General features: G+C 33.1%; 1 protein-coding gene across 6 annotated transcripts in view; it reads left to right on the plus strand.

Moving 5' to 3' along the window:
- The window catches only part of LOC105223481 (Down syndrome cell adhesion molecule-like protein Dscam2), a 290,706-nt gene that overhangs the window by 91,675 nt on the left and 182,988 nt on the right, over nucleotides 1-16,043 (plus strand). The gene's annotated exons all lie outside the window — the stretch shown is intronic.

Genomic DNA, 16,043 nt, shown 5'->3' on the forward strand with positions numbered 1-16,043 from the left:
TATATTATTTTTTATTCCCTGAGCAGGGTATATATACATTTTTATAGAAGTAGTCTTTCTTTGAACTATCGATTCATTTGTCGATTCTGCCGATGTCGGACCACTTTAAAATACAGCTGCCATACAAACTGAACAATCAGAATCAAGTTCTTGTATGAAAAACTTTTTTATTTAACGAGATATCTTTACGAAAATTGGCATATGATATTGTCCAAAGCAATGGTGCATATTGCGAAGAAATTGTTCAGATCGGGTCGCTATAGCATACAGCTGCCATACAAACTGAAGGATCACAATTAAGTTGTTGTATGGAAAACTTTTTCATTTGACAAGATAGCATACAGCTGCCATACAAACTGAACAATTAGAATGATGTTCTTGTATGGGAAACTTTTTCATTTGACGAGATTTCTTCACGAAATTCGGCATGCATTATCGTCCGATGCAACAGTGCAATATCCAAAGAAATCGTACAGATCCGGTAACTAAAGCATACAGCTGCCATACAAACTGAACAATCAAAATGAGGTTCTTGTATGGAAAACTTTTTCATTTGACGAGATATCTTCACGAAATTCGGCATGCATTATCGTCCAATGCAATAGTGCAATATCTAAAGAAATCGTTTAGATCCGGTAACTATAGCATACAGCTGCCATACAAACTGAACAATCAGAATGAGGTTCTTGTATGGAAAACTTTTTCATTTGACGAGATATCTTCACAAAATTCGGCATGCATTATCGTCCAATGCAACAGTGCAATATCCAAAGAAATCGTTCAGATCCGTTCACTATAGCATATAGCCGTCATATTGTAGTTTATTCTAGCTTCGTTGTAATCGTAGTTAACATTTTTCTTGTTTTTTAATCAACTTTTGATTTTTTTTGGTTATATTTATTTCCATAACTTAATTTTTAAAGATATTTAAATCTTTTAAATTATTATTACTTATATCTTCTAAAATATTTTATTTGATTTTTCGCTGTTGGCCTGCGCCATCCTCACCCTGTACTTAAGTGCTCCACAGCAGCAGCAGCTGCTTTTGTAGTACCTATAATTTTATCTTATACACACAATCGCTACATATGAGTGTGTTTTTGTATATGCCAGAACGCGTGTGTTTGTTTTTGTTAACGTCAATATTGGAGAAAAACATCTGCCATGCGCTGCCACCAGTATTGCCTTGCACGGCGACGCTGCCGTTCAATTTTGCTCCACATTTGTTTACTCACCGCTATTAGACGTCATTTGTACACTGATTGTATGCATATATTCGTATATGCATATAAACATACATATTTACGAATATATCGACACTTTTATATATACATATGTACATATATACTTATTTACTTTTGTAAAATCGAAAAAATGTGCAGTATTAATGCCAGTTCTTCACACTAGCTGCCCGAAATCGCTGGAAAAATAAATATTTGGTTTGCTTCTTTTACATATCACTCTCTGCCTGCCAATTTGCACACCAATTCGGTGTTTCATCAAAAAAACATATTCTACCTTAACCAATTAATTTGCGTGAAATCGCTAATGAACTCGCCTATTTTTGCCTCAGCGCCACAGCATATTTGCTTTAAATTTAATTTCATGTGATTTTTTGCTTTTAGCCGCGTAATTGTCGCCCATTTAAAAGTGTTGCAGCAAAAATGTTGATTGCACTGATTTTGAAGAGCAGCAAGCTGCTGGCAACCAGCAATCACTTCGCCTTACAGCACACACAGCAATTACTGTGGAATTTTAATAACTATGTACATATATATGTATATATGTATGTATGTATGTACATATATAATGAAAAAGCCACCCAGTGCTTCATATATTATGTATACACACATTTACTGATATACTGTATATGTACATATGCATGTAAGTATGTATTTGCTTGTGTTGCCACTGCTGCCGTTGTGTGGCATGCATGCAATCCGTTTTTTTCGTTTGATTGCAATTATCTTCCAACAAACGCTTTATAAAAAACATCGCCTTGCAACAATGGTAGCATCTGTCGCCTGCTGTTGATTGGCATCAGCAATTATTACCTGTAATTTGTTGTCAGCCATCAAGCAAGTCCGCAGCGTTGGCGAAAGTCAAGCCAAACAGACTTTGTGCTTTGCTGAAAAGCATGCATACATACATACATATGTATGTACAGAATTTGTAAAAAATATATACACTTACTTATATGTATGTGTGTTGTTTGCATTTAAATGCTTGCTACCTGTTAACCGCTGATTTTGCTGCCACTGCAATTCTTCTCCTTTTCACTTTATGTTCTCAGCCACTTGCGCACCTATATTTACATACATTCATACATCCATACATACATACATATGTACATAAATATTCACAAATTTCTTTATCAACTTTTTCCCATATATTTACTTTCCATGTGAAATTATTCTCTTTCTGCATTTCAAGTGGCATACACGCACACATTTGCATACTCATTTAGCCGTGCATATAAATATTGAAATATGTTTATTGCACCTTTGTTTGTGCCAAATAAATAACGGCTTATTTGGGAAAGTTTAAACCAGATTGCTATCACTGCTAAATTACACGGATGTATGTATGTACATGCGAATGTATGCGCTTGCCACACATAAGGCAGCCAGCAGTCAAAAGCGCTCCACGCACAAACACACGCATAAATAAATGTTCATATACATATATACGCAGTCTTTTCCTTCATTTAAATATCATAATTTATAACAAGCATATTTTTTGCAACCTCATTTCGCATAGCTTGCATTACTTCGGTTGCTTTGAAGCCGGCTGCTGTGACTACCATATTCTTTTATATATGAGATATATACATACATACGTGTATAGCGAATATAGAAAATATCAGTTGGGTTCTCTTAGAAATAGCATGTGAAGCTGATGCACTGAGAAAAAGCTTTGTTGAAGTAAAATTCTTGGATTTTTATTCAAGACAAAAGCGTTTGTAATTCTCCAACGGTTTACAAAAAATTTTTTATACAGCCAAAGTTGCCCGACAAGAGATTTTTTGAGTCATTGAGCATTTTATGTACATAAAACTGAAATTCTTTGAAACTCAAAACCATTTTATAGATTTTAAAAATTTTGGAACTCAAAAACTTTGTTCGATATATGACAATAAATTTTCTTTCGTCGTTCATTTCCTTCACTAAAAGAGGTTAACATCATGTCAAGTATATGTATATCATCGTATCCTCTCTCAATTTCTCTTGAAGATTTAAAAACGCTTTCAGATTTATTACAAGTTCCTTACCTTAGTCTCAGTCTCTCCTCTCCATTGCATATAATTTTTACCAACAATTTCAGAGATTTGAAACTTATTTTGTATCACGGACCTATAGAATCTCTCAAATCTCACTACTTTTCAATTTTATTAGCATTAATATAGTCATTAGCCTAAAAGTAGGCAATATGTAATATATTTTCTTCGAAGGCTTTCTTATGGGTTAGATTTCATGGAGTGCTCTAGGGCCGACATTACACATGTGGTTATGAACCTAGTTTTCACTAAAATAAAATTTTTGAATATAATCAGAAAATTGAAAATTTTAAATTACAAAATTCAAAGAATGAACTTCAGCCTAAATGTAGGCAACATTTTTTCTTTGTATTATAAATTTCATTGAATGACCACAAATGAGCAAAAAAAACTTTGTTTTAACATTTTTTCCTATAAAATCTGCAACGAGTACCACATCCTAAAGGTATGCAACATTTTTTCCTTTGTATTATTATTCATATAAATTTTAACACATTATAGAAATGCGTTTTCACTAAAATTAAACTAAAACCTAATTGATCTTTCATTTTTATTTTCAATATTGTAATCACTAGCCTAAAGGTAGGCAATCTTTAGCGTATTGGTTATTTCCAAAAGTTTTCTTATCAGTTAGCCTAAATGAATAGCATTAGAGTGTGATACTGAAGTTATAAAAGTGGTTGTGAAGCTATTATTGTCTAAAATAAATTTTTGAATATAATTTGAAAATTTGCTTATACAAAAATCAAAGAATGAACTTCAGCCTAAAGGTAGGCAACATTTTTTACGTGTATTATTTGTCATACAAATTTCTTTATATAACTAGAAATGAGATTTGATTAAAATTGAACTAATGTATAATATTATTTTGTAAAAAACTCCGTATTGCTCCTAAAAATATGCTTCATTTTATCTTATTATTTCATTAAAAATACGAAAAACTATGCAGGAGAGCGCGAAAAATTTTGGTCATTATTATAAAAGTCAACAACTAAAGCAAAAAACATTGTGAACCCTTACAAAAACTCAAAAGCGGTCAAACTTCCTTTTTAAATCACTGTTTTCTGTCGCAGTTAAAGTCTAAAAAAAATAATAAAGAAATAAGTACTATTATACTATACCCTAAAAAAGTATATCCCCTGTCGATCGCATAACTATGAAAATAACTGCAAGCGCAAGCGAAAAATATTTATTCATCAATTTCTTTTCGGAAATTCTCAAATCCTCCAAACATTCCTTCCAGTGTGCTCCAAATTCCCGCAATGCCAGCCAGCGCACGGCATCGAATGATAAAAATCTTTGTTTATGTTCCGACATTTGCATCTTTTTTGCATTGCAATGCGAAGCTGGTTGCCATAACAAAGACTCGACAGCAGCCAACATTGTTGTAGCCAAGCGCAAAAAGCAAAGCAGCGCACTCACACACACACAAACACGCACGCACTACTTCCTACGCGCTGTGTAGCAGTTGCTGGCGAAATATTCATGCATTGAATTATATGCAAAATAAATATATGTGTCTATACACATACATACAAACTAATTGTTGTTATTTTATATGCTGCTGCCTTTTTGTTTTGCTTATGTTTGCTGTGGCAGCTTCTTAGCCTTAGCCGCCGCAACTTTTGCCATTTGGTGTTTTCAGCTTTAGCTGTCATCCAACACCGAATTTCCTGTATCAGCTGCTGTTGCTGGCATTTCGTTGACTTTTTCTACACTTTTTTTTGCATAACTTGGCATATTTTTTTACATACAAATATACAGTTATTATAATGCTCTGCTCAGTCTCAGTCGTTTGCTTTGCTCTGTCTTTGTTTATGTTGATTGTCATCTGGAGTTCATCATTATAGATGATTATTTGCTTTTGTGAATGTATGTATGTATATATGATACATATAGACATAGATATACTTCCTTAAGGTCGTCTTCTCTTCGTCTGCTGCATAATTTCCTAGCAGGAAATAAGCGAAGCACGATTTTAAACTGTGACTAATATTAGCGGTAGTAATTTTGACGGAATTGAAGCTGTTTGCTGAACAGCTAGACATCTAAGTATAATGCAATTATAGGAAAATGTTGATCAACTATCTCGAGTCAACAAGACTCAAGACATTTCCAAGCTCATTTAGCTCCTTGCGAGCCTAATTTTACAGATTTTTCAGTTTTATAGATGGAAGAGGTGTTTCAGCGGTTCGAAAATTATTATTTATTAAAATTATTATTATTTAGCTCTTTTGTTATTATTTTTTTAATCCTTTTATTTTCAAAAATTTTTGAATTTCGTTTTTAGAAAAGTTTTTGAGGTTAGGTTATGAAAATTGATTCTCCTATATCAAGTATCAGAGGTGCTTAAGCTGTTCGAACGATGTTCAGATCACTGCTAATTCCTCCCGAAATCGTCTAAAATTTTCACTTATGCTTTTCTTTCAAAATTAATTGAAATTCGTTTTTAGGCAATTATATTTTTTTTAGGTTATCTTTTGAAAATTTTTACTGCCAACTTCTTTGATGGCTTTTACAGCTCACTTTAAGAGGCGTCCTCATTGTAATTTGACTGATATCTTTAAAATATGCCTATTACGTAGCAAAAACCCACCAGCTGGGATATTTTTAGAGACATATTCACTAACTACATATGTATATCTATATACATAAATATATGTATAAGTTTGTGCATATATACATCTATAAACCGGCGCGTCTTCTTAAGCATACATCATCAACTCGATTAGCAACATGATGCCTTGCCACTCCAGCAACAACAGCAGGCGCAGAATTTCATTATAGCAGTACATACGTACATATCTTCCTTTACTTCACTCTGCCTCATTGCTCATTTTTTGTGCTGCTGCTAATTTGTTGTGCATTTTTTCTTTTGGCGCTTGCTGCCTTCTCCATACATATTTTTTTGGGAAGCATTGGTGCCTCTTCACATTTCGTTGTTGCTTCTTTTCACTGTGTTGTTGCTTCTTTTCACTGTGTTGTTGCTTTCTTACCCTGCGTTGTTGCATGTTATCCTCTGCTTTGACTATTCGTTCGCTTTGTTTGGCATTTTAATGCTCGCCTTCTTATGGTTGGCTTTTCGGGTTTCCATGTGTGCTCCTTGTTGTGCCCATGCGGTGCCCATGCGGTGCTGTCAACAGTCGTGCTTTTGTTTTCATATTTGCTGACATATTCCTGTATTGTTTTCTGCCGCTTTTGCTGTTTTTGGTATGTGTATGTGTATATGCCAATTTTTTTCATTCAAGTTGCTAATGCCACTAGTTAGCTTGGTTGTAAGCCGCCTGCTTGTTAGCGATGTTTGACATTATACTGATTTGCTTCTTTCGGTTATCTGCTCCGTTTTCGGTTTTGTTTGATATGTGTCTTCTTGCTGCTAATTCTGAAAATTTTTTCATTTTTTTTCTAATTCTTTTTTGTATTTTTTTTTTTTTAATTTTTTTGTAATTTTTGTTAATTTTTTTTCATATGAGAAGTCAATACACTTCGTAGGCTTTCAAGTTTCCTTTGCTTTTAATATATCTGCTCGTACATTTTGTACTGGTGATCTATAACGCATTGAAAGCACGATTATTAGTCGTAAACCTCACTGCTTCTGAGCTTATATTCTTGCTGCTTGGTTTCTAAGATCTGTGTTTTGAGAGTAAAATATGTTTAAATGTTGCTTATAAGGAAAATCTAAAGTTTCCTTTTATATTTTGTTTTAAATTTATTTTCAATATCTTCTTCTTTTTGGTTATTTCGTGTAACTTTAGGCGCCACGCTATTCGCTGAATGTTTATCGTCTTAAATAATAATCTACTCGCATATATACATAAGCTGAGACACCAACCTTAAAGGTTTTGATAATAAATAAAAATTCAACATTCCAAAAAAGTTTTTTTTATAAATTTTTAGTTTATGAATACTTTTTTATATTAGCAAATTTTTCATTATCTTATTATTAAATTGTTCTCCACAATGTCATTTTAAGCTTCCGTAATTCAACATCGCCCTAAATGTAGGCAAGATTCTGTGTGTTTATGTAAAATAACAGTTTGCACCTTTACATTAGCTGAGACACCTACCTAAATTTGTAAATTATTTGCAAAAATTGGTTTTTTTTTCATAAGAAATGAAGTTATAATTAATGTTTTTTAATAATTTAATATTTTTTTTTTTTGCTTTTATTATAATTTTTTATTTATTTATTTTCTTTATATATTTATTATTTGTTTTTTTTTAATGATTAAATGTTATTTTTAAGATCCCGTAATTCAACATGGCCCTAAATGTAGGCAACAAGCTGAATGCTAATGTAAAATAACAGTCTGCAGCTTGACACTAGCTGAGACACCTACCTAAATCTACATATATATTATTACGAATAATTAGTTTTTTATTTCAAAAATTCAAGCTATAAATAATGTTTTTTTAATTATTTTTATTTTTTTATGCTATTTCTATTATTTTTTTTTTGTAATTTTTTATTTTCTATAATTTTTATTTTTTTAATTTTCATTATTTATATATTAATTTTTCAATGCATAATAAGCACCATTTTACCTCAGCTTTTATTTCCCATAATAAATTTTCTCTTCTGTTCTAAAAAAATCGTTTTCACCTCCTGTTATATCATTACCTTTTATAGCAATTTGAACAATAACGTACTTAAGTCATTATGGATAATTTTCAGCGCTAATTATGGACCCCACGCTCCTCTCCCAAACCTTGTATCGCCTAGTTGTACCGCGAGCTCAACCCAACCTCAGAAGTAACCTCCAAAGGCTGCATACTGCCTTTGTGGCAAGATGTTGCCACACAAACAAAGATTACTCGTTTATGAGAATATCTCGTATGTACATATGTACGCGTTCAACTGTGATTATTTGTTTTCGTATAGCAAGAAATGCCTGTCACATTTCCGCAGTACTTATGCATTAAAGTAATTAAATGAAATTTCACACCAACGAGCGCAAACGACGAGTGACACCAATGAGACATTCACTCCATCACAGAGTCCAAGGCGCTACACCCTTTCTCTACATATACAAGTATACATACTTTTCCGCAATTCTAATCTTGCCTAACACTCAGTTGATGGCTCTCACTTCTTGCCTGTTCTATGTTAGACGGCCTCACTGTCTCGAATTAATACAATTTTCTGCGTTTTTGCAAGGCATTTTCATTTAAATGGCTGCATACATATTCACGCGCATATCTTTCACAAACACACACATATACAGATAGACACACACAGCGGAGCGCCCTTGCTTCTGTTATCCTTTTTATATCAATGACTTGGCAATTATTCCCACGCTGCTGTAGCTGTCTTCCATAGCCCGTAGAACGCTCACCGTCAAGCGCCGTCAAGGTAAGCCATGCTAGTTAGCTGATGGCTGGCTGCCAGGCGTGCCTCTAGCCAATGTTATTTAAGCGCAGAAAAAGCACGGTTTAAGCAAAGCACCGCGTTTATAAGACAAACACGCAACGAAAAAAAAATACAAAAAAAGAAAATGTAAATGAAAATCTCGCAAATTCTTGCGCGGCATTTCGCTTTCATTTCTCTCGCAGGTATTTCGCTTCAATCAACGCATATTCTCTCCAAGGCATCCTTGCAGGCGCTCGCCTCTTGTTTGCTGCTGGAATTTGTCGTCCGCGCTTGCTTTTATCTTTTTAATTGGATGTGCAACTTTTTTGACTGTCAAAGCATATGCCTACCTACCTATCACCCTACCTACAGACGTATAGTAGCAACTCTATTGGTGGCTTGATGTCGATAACGATAATGTCTCTCTTTAACCAAAAAGCGTCCGCTTTCGATATTAAACTTTGATATGTGTGTTCTTCGCAAGCTAATGCTGCCATTGTGCTAATATTTATTTAAATTAAAATGTTAATCTGTATGGTTATTGTATATATGCTAACTGCTATCATACGCCATCATCTAAGTATTAGAATTATAATTAAATTTTGTTATTTTTCTCATTGCTACAATTTCTTTTTAATTTTAACTAATCGCTTATTTCTCTTTCTTTTCATTTTAGGTAAGTGGCGATTTGTTTTGTTTGTGATTTAAAGAACGATATCTAATATCTGTTAGTGTGGACTGGAAAATATTTAAATATTATGCAGCAATTTATTCACAGCTTCGAGCGTTCGTATTTTCATCAAAGCGTGTTGTGTTATGCATAACTAATACGCTATTATTATTCATATATTTTATCATACAAAGCAGCAACTTTAACTTAATGCGATTAGTCTAAGCAATGTTTATGAAAGCTTAACACATGCATAGTGCGTTTTGAAGATATAGCAGCTTTTGAATTTATTTTAATTAATGAAAGGAGCTTATGCGCAAAGAGCATTCTTAAATTAAAATATATTTAAATGGTATTAAAATTAAGTTTTAAATTCTATGGAGATGTGGAGATATGCGTGCGTGTGGATACATATGTACATGTGAGTATGTTTCAAGGTGCAATTGTCAAAAACTTGAACGTTTGTTCTAATTTCCATATTAAATAAACTCAAATATTCGAAGAAACAGCGTGTATTACAAACTTCGTTCTATGAAAGCTCTTATTTTCAAAGTTATTCATATGTGATCTGGTCTACGGAAAGGGGGCTTAGGTGTCAAAAAATCAATTTCTGTTTCCCAGAAAACTAGTTTTCGCACGTTAGCTCCCTTTTCGTAGACCAGGTCACATATTGGTTTAAGTTCTAAGAAGCAGTTTTTATATGCAAAAGTAGATAGAACGTCAAAAATTGCTACATGTGTATAAAAGCTCTAATATACATACATATGTATTGTCATCAAAATCATATCTAAAGCACAAATTAAATAAACTTAATATTCAAAGACAGAGATTGTATTGAAAATTACTTTCTATGACAGCTCTACTATTCTATTAAAGCTTTATGAAAGCTCTAATATTCAAAATTATTCAGTTTGGCTTAAGATTTAAGAAGCAGCTTCAGTATGCAAGAGCACATTGTGCGTCAAAAATTGTGACATATAAAATATTTTTTAAAGCTCTAATATGCAGATTGTCAACAATATCATATGTTCTCAAGCACAAATTACGTAAACTTAATATTCAAAGGCAGAGAATGTATTGCAAATTACTTTCTATAAAAGCTTTATGAAAGCTCTAGTACGCAAAACTTTCTTTGAAAACTCTAAAATTCAAAAGTATTCAGTTTGCCTTAATCTGCAAAAAGGAGCTTAAATATTTAAGTGCAGATATCGCTTAAAAAATTTTTTTCACATAAAAGCTTACCGAAAGGTCTAATTTTCCGATTTAATGAAAAAACTACAACTCTTTTATAGTTGTGCAAATATCAATTATAATTATAATACGAAAAAATATTTCATACAAAATTGAATGATAACTAAAATATTTAAAGATTTTAAAAGCGGAAAAGTCACAAAAAGCTGTTTTTGTCCTTTATACCGAACGAAAAAATTTTCAAATATGTCGAATACGAAAGCTTTTGGATACTGCATATGAAAGCTTTTGAATAAAAAAAGTGTGTACTTATGTGCTCGTTATTATTTTAAAATATTAAACTAATTAATTACAACATGGAAAAATGCTGTAAAAGGTATTTTTTAATTTTGAGTAAGCCACTAACACATTGTTACATATGCTAGGAAGCTGCTTAGGACTATTCCAAAAATCGTACAATAATCTTTTATATTATTTTTGTTTTAAATCCATGTGTTAATGAAGCTTAGAAAACTCTCTCCCATTTTAAATCACTGTTAATAGAATGCAGTTCCAAAAACTTTCAATTGTTAAATCATAGTACCCAAAACTTGTGTAGCTGTATTCAATATTTGATAAACATTTTCATTAGCACGAAATACGTTTTTTTCGTTAGATAACTTACAAAAGCTCTTTGAAAGCTACACGAATTGGCGTGTTTGTATATATTAAAATTAAGCGATAAAAATTATAATCATCCCTGCAGAGCTTGTAAATAGCAAATGAAATGAATTATCGTGAAATCTTTTTAAAAAGCTCCTAAAGTTCTATGGCTAAAGTCGCTTAAGTCTTTAGATTAGCTTCATTAAAAGTAGAAATATGTATGAGTTTTATATAAGTGAAAATTTTAAACGTTAAGTCGTATGAGTTGAAACGAATTTTACTAAAAAATACATAAAACTATAAAGTATTAATTAACTATTCATTACAGTGAAAGCTTTTCGTATTAACGTTATAAAAATATATCAGAGCCCTCAAATTGGAACAAAAAAAGGTTAAACAGAGTTTTTAAATATTAGAAAGAAAGTCTAGTTGTAGAAAGCTCGGTTAAAGCTCTTCAAAATTGTTTATTTTTTTTACTTTTTTTGTTTTTTATTTTGATTTTTGATTTTTTATTTTGAATCATTTTGCTTTTTATTTTGATTTTTTTATGTTTTTTATTGTGAATTTTTTTTTTGTTTTTTTCTGCGAAACAATTGTTTGCCTACCCAATCAAGGTTAATAAAAACTCATTAATTGGCAATTCGCACTAAAAAAAATTCGGAATATATTACACTGCAATACAAGGTGGGTGTATGCATAACTGCACATACAAACATACATATTAATTATGCATATATTCTATATTTACCACTGTAATCGTGAGCCAGCTGGCTTTCTTCGGATAGACACCTGGTGCTGCGCCTCACCTACATATTTTTCAAGTGATCATGCAAAAAGTAACTTATTTGCATGCATACCTTCATACGTATGTATATATGTACATGTATAGCTTCACACATATGCATATTGCAATACATATACATATGTAGGTACCTAGAGCTGTATGTACTTATATACGAACACATTGTGTATATCGCAATATTGCGCATTAAACGCAGAAAATACCTACAAAGCTGAGCAAAAAGCAAGCAATCGCACAATTAATAAATTGCATACCAACTGCATTATTTGAGTTCTTTTCAACTTTTTGTCTTTCAAATTCACCGTTACGTTGTTGGTTTTGCTTTCTTATTCAAATATCCATACATACATATTGTATATACACTACTCGTATGTAGGTACTTGTTGCTTGTTTATAATGAAATTTCCGCTGAGTGATTTAATTTAAGTATTTACGTAAACATTTTCTACCAGTGCGTGTTCTTTGTTTTTGTTTTTTTGTTTTACCTTGAACAGGGTATATTAAGTTTGCACGCAGAGATAAAGCGATTAGCACCTTAGTTTGTGAAATATCGCTCTGAAATTTTGCGTAAGTCAACCTGACCCCAAGAAGCTGTCCATTTGTTAGAAACGCCGATATCGGCCCACTATAGCATATAGTTGCCATACAAACTGAACGATCAAAATCAAGTTCTTGTATACATAGAAAACTTTGTTGTTTGATAAGATATCTTGACGAAATTCAGCCTCAACTATTGTTTAGGACAAGAGTACAATCTGCAAAGAAATTTATGAAATCGGACCACTATAGCGTATAGCTGCCATACCAATTGAACGATCAAAATCAATTTCTTGTATGGAAACTTTCTTATATGTGAAAGGCATTATAGCTCCGGTGTTGCCAAAGTTAATATTTTTTCATGTTTTTGTTCTATTTTTAACTTCACTTCCACCTTTTCTTTATCATTGTTTATTTTTCACCGAGAATCTTCAATTCCATATACATATAAATTCACCTTATTATATTCAATTTCAACTTACAAATATTCTTAAGCTCTAAATATGTAAATGCCTGCGTTGTGTGTGTGCATAGGTAGCAACGCATTTCTACAGTTAATGCCGCATAGCTACCTATTTATATGTAAAAAAGCGTGTGTGTGGGTGGCGTCATCGAGCGTTTGTATTTGTGCTGACGTTTTGCTTGGCTCTCGTCTCGATAAGCCGCATTGTGGTGTTTGTTTTTGTAGCGAAGAAAACTTTGCAGCGTCGCAAAGTTACGTGGTAAGCACAATAAAAACGTCGCGAAAAAATTATAATAAGTTATGCGGTAAATAATGGAAGAGTAGTCGCAAAAATGAAGTTATCATTGTTTACATTTTTGTGCGCAGATTTCCGCTCACTTATGTCAATATATGCATACCTAGAGATATGTATGTACGTGCGCATAAGTATGTATTTGAAAATATAATGACTGCAAGTTTTTAATTGTTATTTTTTTTATGAAGGTAAGATGATGGTTGTTTACCGGGTTTTATATATTTTATACAGCTAATATTTAGATTTTCAAAGTAAATGTATTTTTTTTAAAAAAAGAATAGTCCCTCGGTTTTTGAGATATCTCTCTTAAATTTTACCCACGTCTTTTTATTGTCAAGAAATTTGTCATGTGTTGGATCCGCCCATATCGGACCACTGTAGCATATAGCTGCCATACAAACGGAACGATTAAAACCATGTCCTGGTATGAAAAACTTTTTAATTTAATGAGATGCCTTCATGAAACTTAACTGGGATAATTGCTTAAGTCAAGAGTACCATCTCTGAGGAAATTGTTCAGATCAGACCACTATAACATATAGCTGCCATACAAGCCGAACGATCAAAATCTTGCCCTTGTATGGAAAACTTTTTTATTTGATGAGTTATCTTCATGAAATTTAGCTGAGAATACTGTTTAAGACAAGAGTACAATCTCTAAAGAAATTATTCGGATCGGTCCACTATAGCATATGGCTGCCATACAAAGTGTTCGATCAAAATTAAATCTTTGTATGGAAAACTTTTTTCTTTATCAAGATATCTTCTTAAAAACTGGCATCCATTATTCGGCTAGATAACGGTGCAATCTCCGAAGAAATGGTTCAGATCGGACCACTATAGTATATAGTTGCCATACAAAGCTTTTGATCAAAATCAGTTTTTTGTGTAAAGGGTATACTAACTTCGACTATAACCGAGTAAACGGTGTCAACGCCTACAAAAAAGAAGAACATTGTAGATGCGGTGCAATCAAATTTAATGTTTTTTCTTGTTTTTTATTAATTTTTATATGCTCGTAGCATACAATTAGGCGCGTGCAATCACCAAAGCAACCCATAACAAAGTTCATTGAGTGCAACTAGACTTCATAACTCCTTCGCCATCTTTTACAATGTTTTTATTTTTTATTTTTTTAGTAAAGCGAATATCTTTCGAAAACAAAAACAACAGCAATTTCGTTATCTTCCCCTTCTCTTCTTCTTCCATAACTGCAGCGATTCTACTTTTGGCTGGCCACAAAGCTTGCATACATTTAAATTGCCCAAAACCAAACCAACTTGGCTAAAGTAATAAACTTTTGTATTTATGTTTTGGTGTCCAACACTTCCTACTACTAAACAAAAACAGCACATACACACACGTACATACACAATATTATAAATGCATAGAAAATTCGATACAAAAGTTCGGCAATATTATGCGACACTAAATTGAAATAACTAAAATATTGGAGATTGGATATTGGATACTGTCCGAGAGCAAGCTTTTTCATTGCGAGCACAACTTTTCTCCCCTTCTTTCTTTCATGCTACCTGTTTTTCCGTATCCAGATTCCAATCGCCGATTATGTTTGTGGCACCCTTTGCCAACATTCTGCCCGCTTTTTATGCCCATCGTTGCTCACCTATGCCACAGCTGTCATTCAAGACGTTAGTTTCCTGGTTACATGTTACCACTGCGGCGCCGTCATCTCCACTGGCGAACAAATCAATGGCTTTACCTGCCTTTTCGTGCATTTCAGAACACCATATTGTAGAAGAAATGAAACAGCGCCAGCAATATGGCCAAATAGGCGAGTGTGGCGAGCAGCGAACGTATGAACAACACCGAGATATAAGCGAACACAAATATTATTACCGCTGGGAGAACGGCACGAATGCGTTGCATTTCTGTTGATTGTGCCTGCTGCGCCGTTGGCGGCAATGACGGCGGCAGCATTGCTGCTTTGGTGCACTCCAACATTGTCGCGTGCTCCATGCAAATGCTGGTTGGTGTTTGCAGAGTTGCTTCTTCTCCAACACGCTGTCTTATTGTGTCTTCAGCTGTTTTTTTTGTGGATTTGTTTTGCAGCTGCTTGTTTGTTGCACTTGCAATGCGCTGTTGTTGCTGCTGTTATTACAAAAACTAAGATTTTAGACAGTAAATATATTTGTGAATGTTGCTGATGTTTTTCGCTGCCTCTTTAAAGCCAGCAACTGCGTTATCCCCGTCACTCGTTGTGCTCCCAAGTCGCTCCTTTCCCGCTTGCTGTGTTTCTATCTCTCTGCGCGCTGCGTGCGTTTATGACGATGGCATTTACTGAACGTGACTTGCTTTCCAAATTCAATTCAAATATAACTGGTAAATAAATTCTCAAACAAATGTCGTATATGGCGACAACAAAGCAATGCGAATGCAACAGCGACGACGACGACGATGGAGCGTTGGCGGCCGCGCCACTCTGTTGCTCTGTATGCCAGTTACTAAGTAACTACTCTAATGCTGCACAGTGCACTTGCGTTGGCAAATATTTGCAGTTGCTTTTTGATTTTTTATATTTTTTAATGAAAAAATTTTATATTTTTATTTTTGATAACTAAAATTTTGATTTTTGGAAATAGTTTTACATTTGATTTGAGTTTTTCTTATTTAAAAAAATGTTTACATTCTCTTTGAACTCTGTTTTTTTTTTAACATTCGTATGTCAATCAAAAACTATAACCCTAGGTGCGATAAAACACTTATATAATCGAGTGTTTTTAGGGTTTTCTTCATAGTTTCGGTTAATTTTGTAGGTTACATTAATAATAATCTCTTAAAAGATTAAATTTGAA

This window comes from Bactrocera dorsalis, chromosome 1, assembly GCF_023373825.1.
Source record: "Bactrocera dorsalis isolate Fly_Bdor chromosome 1, ASM2337382v1, whole genome shotgun sequence".
NCBI lineage: Eukaryota > Metazoa > Arthropoda > Insecta > Diptera > Tephritidae > Bactrocera > Bactrocera dorsalis.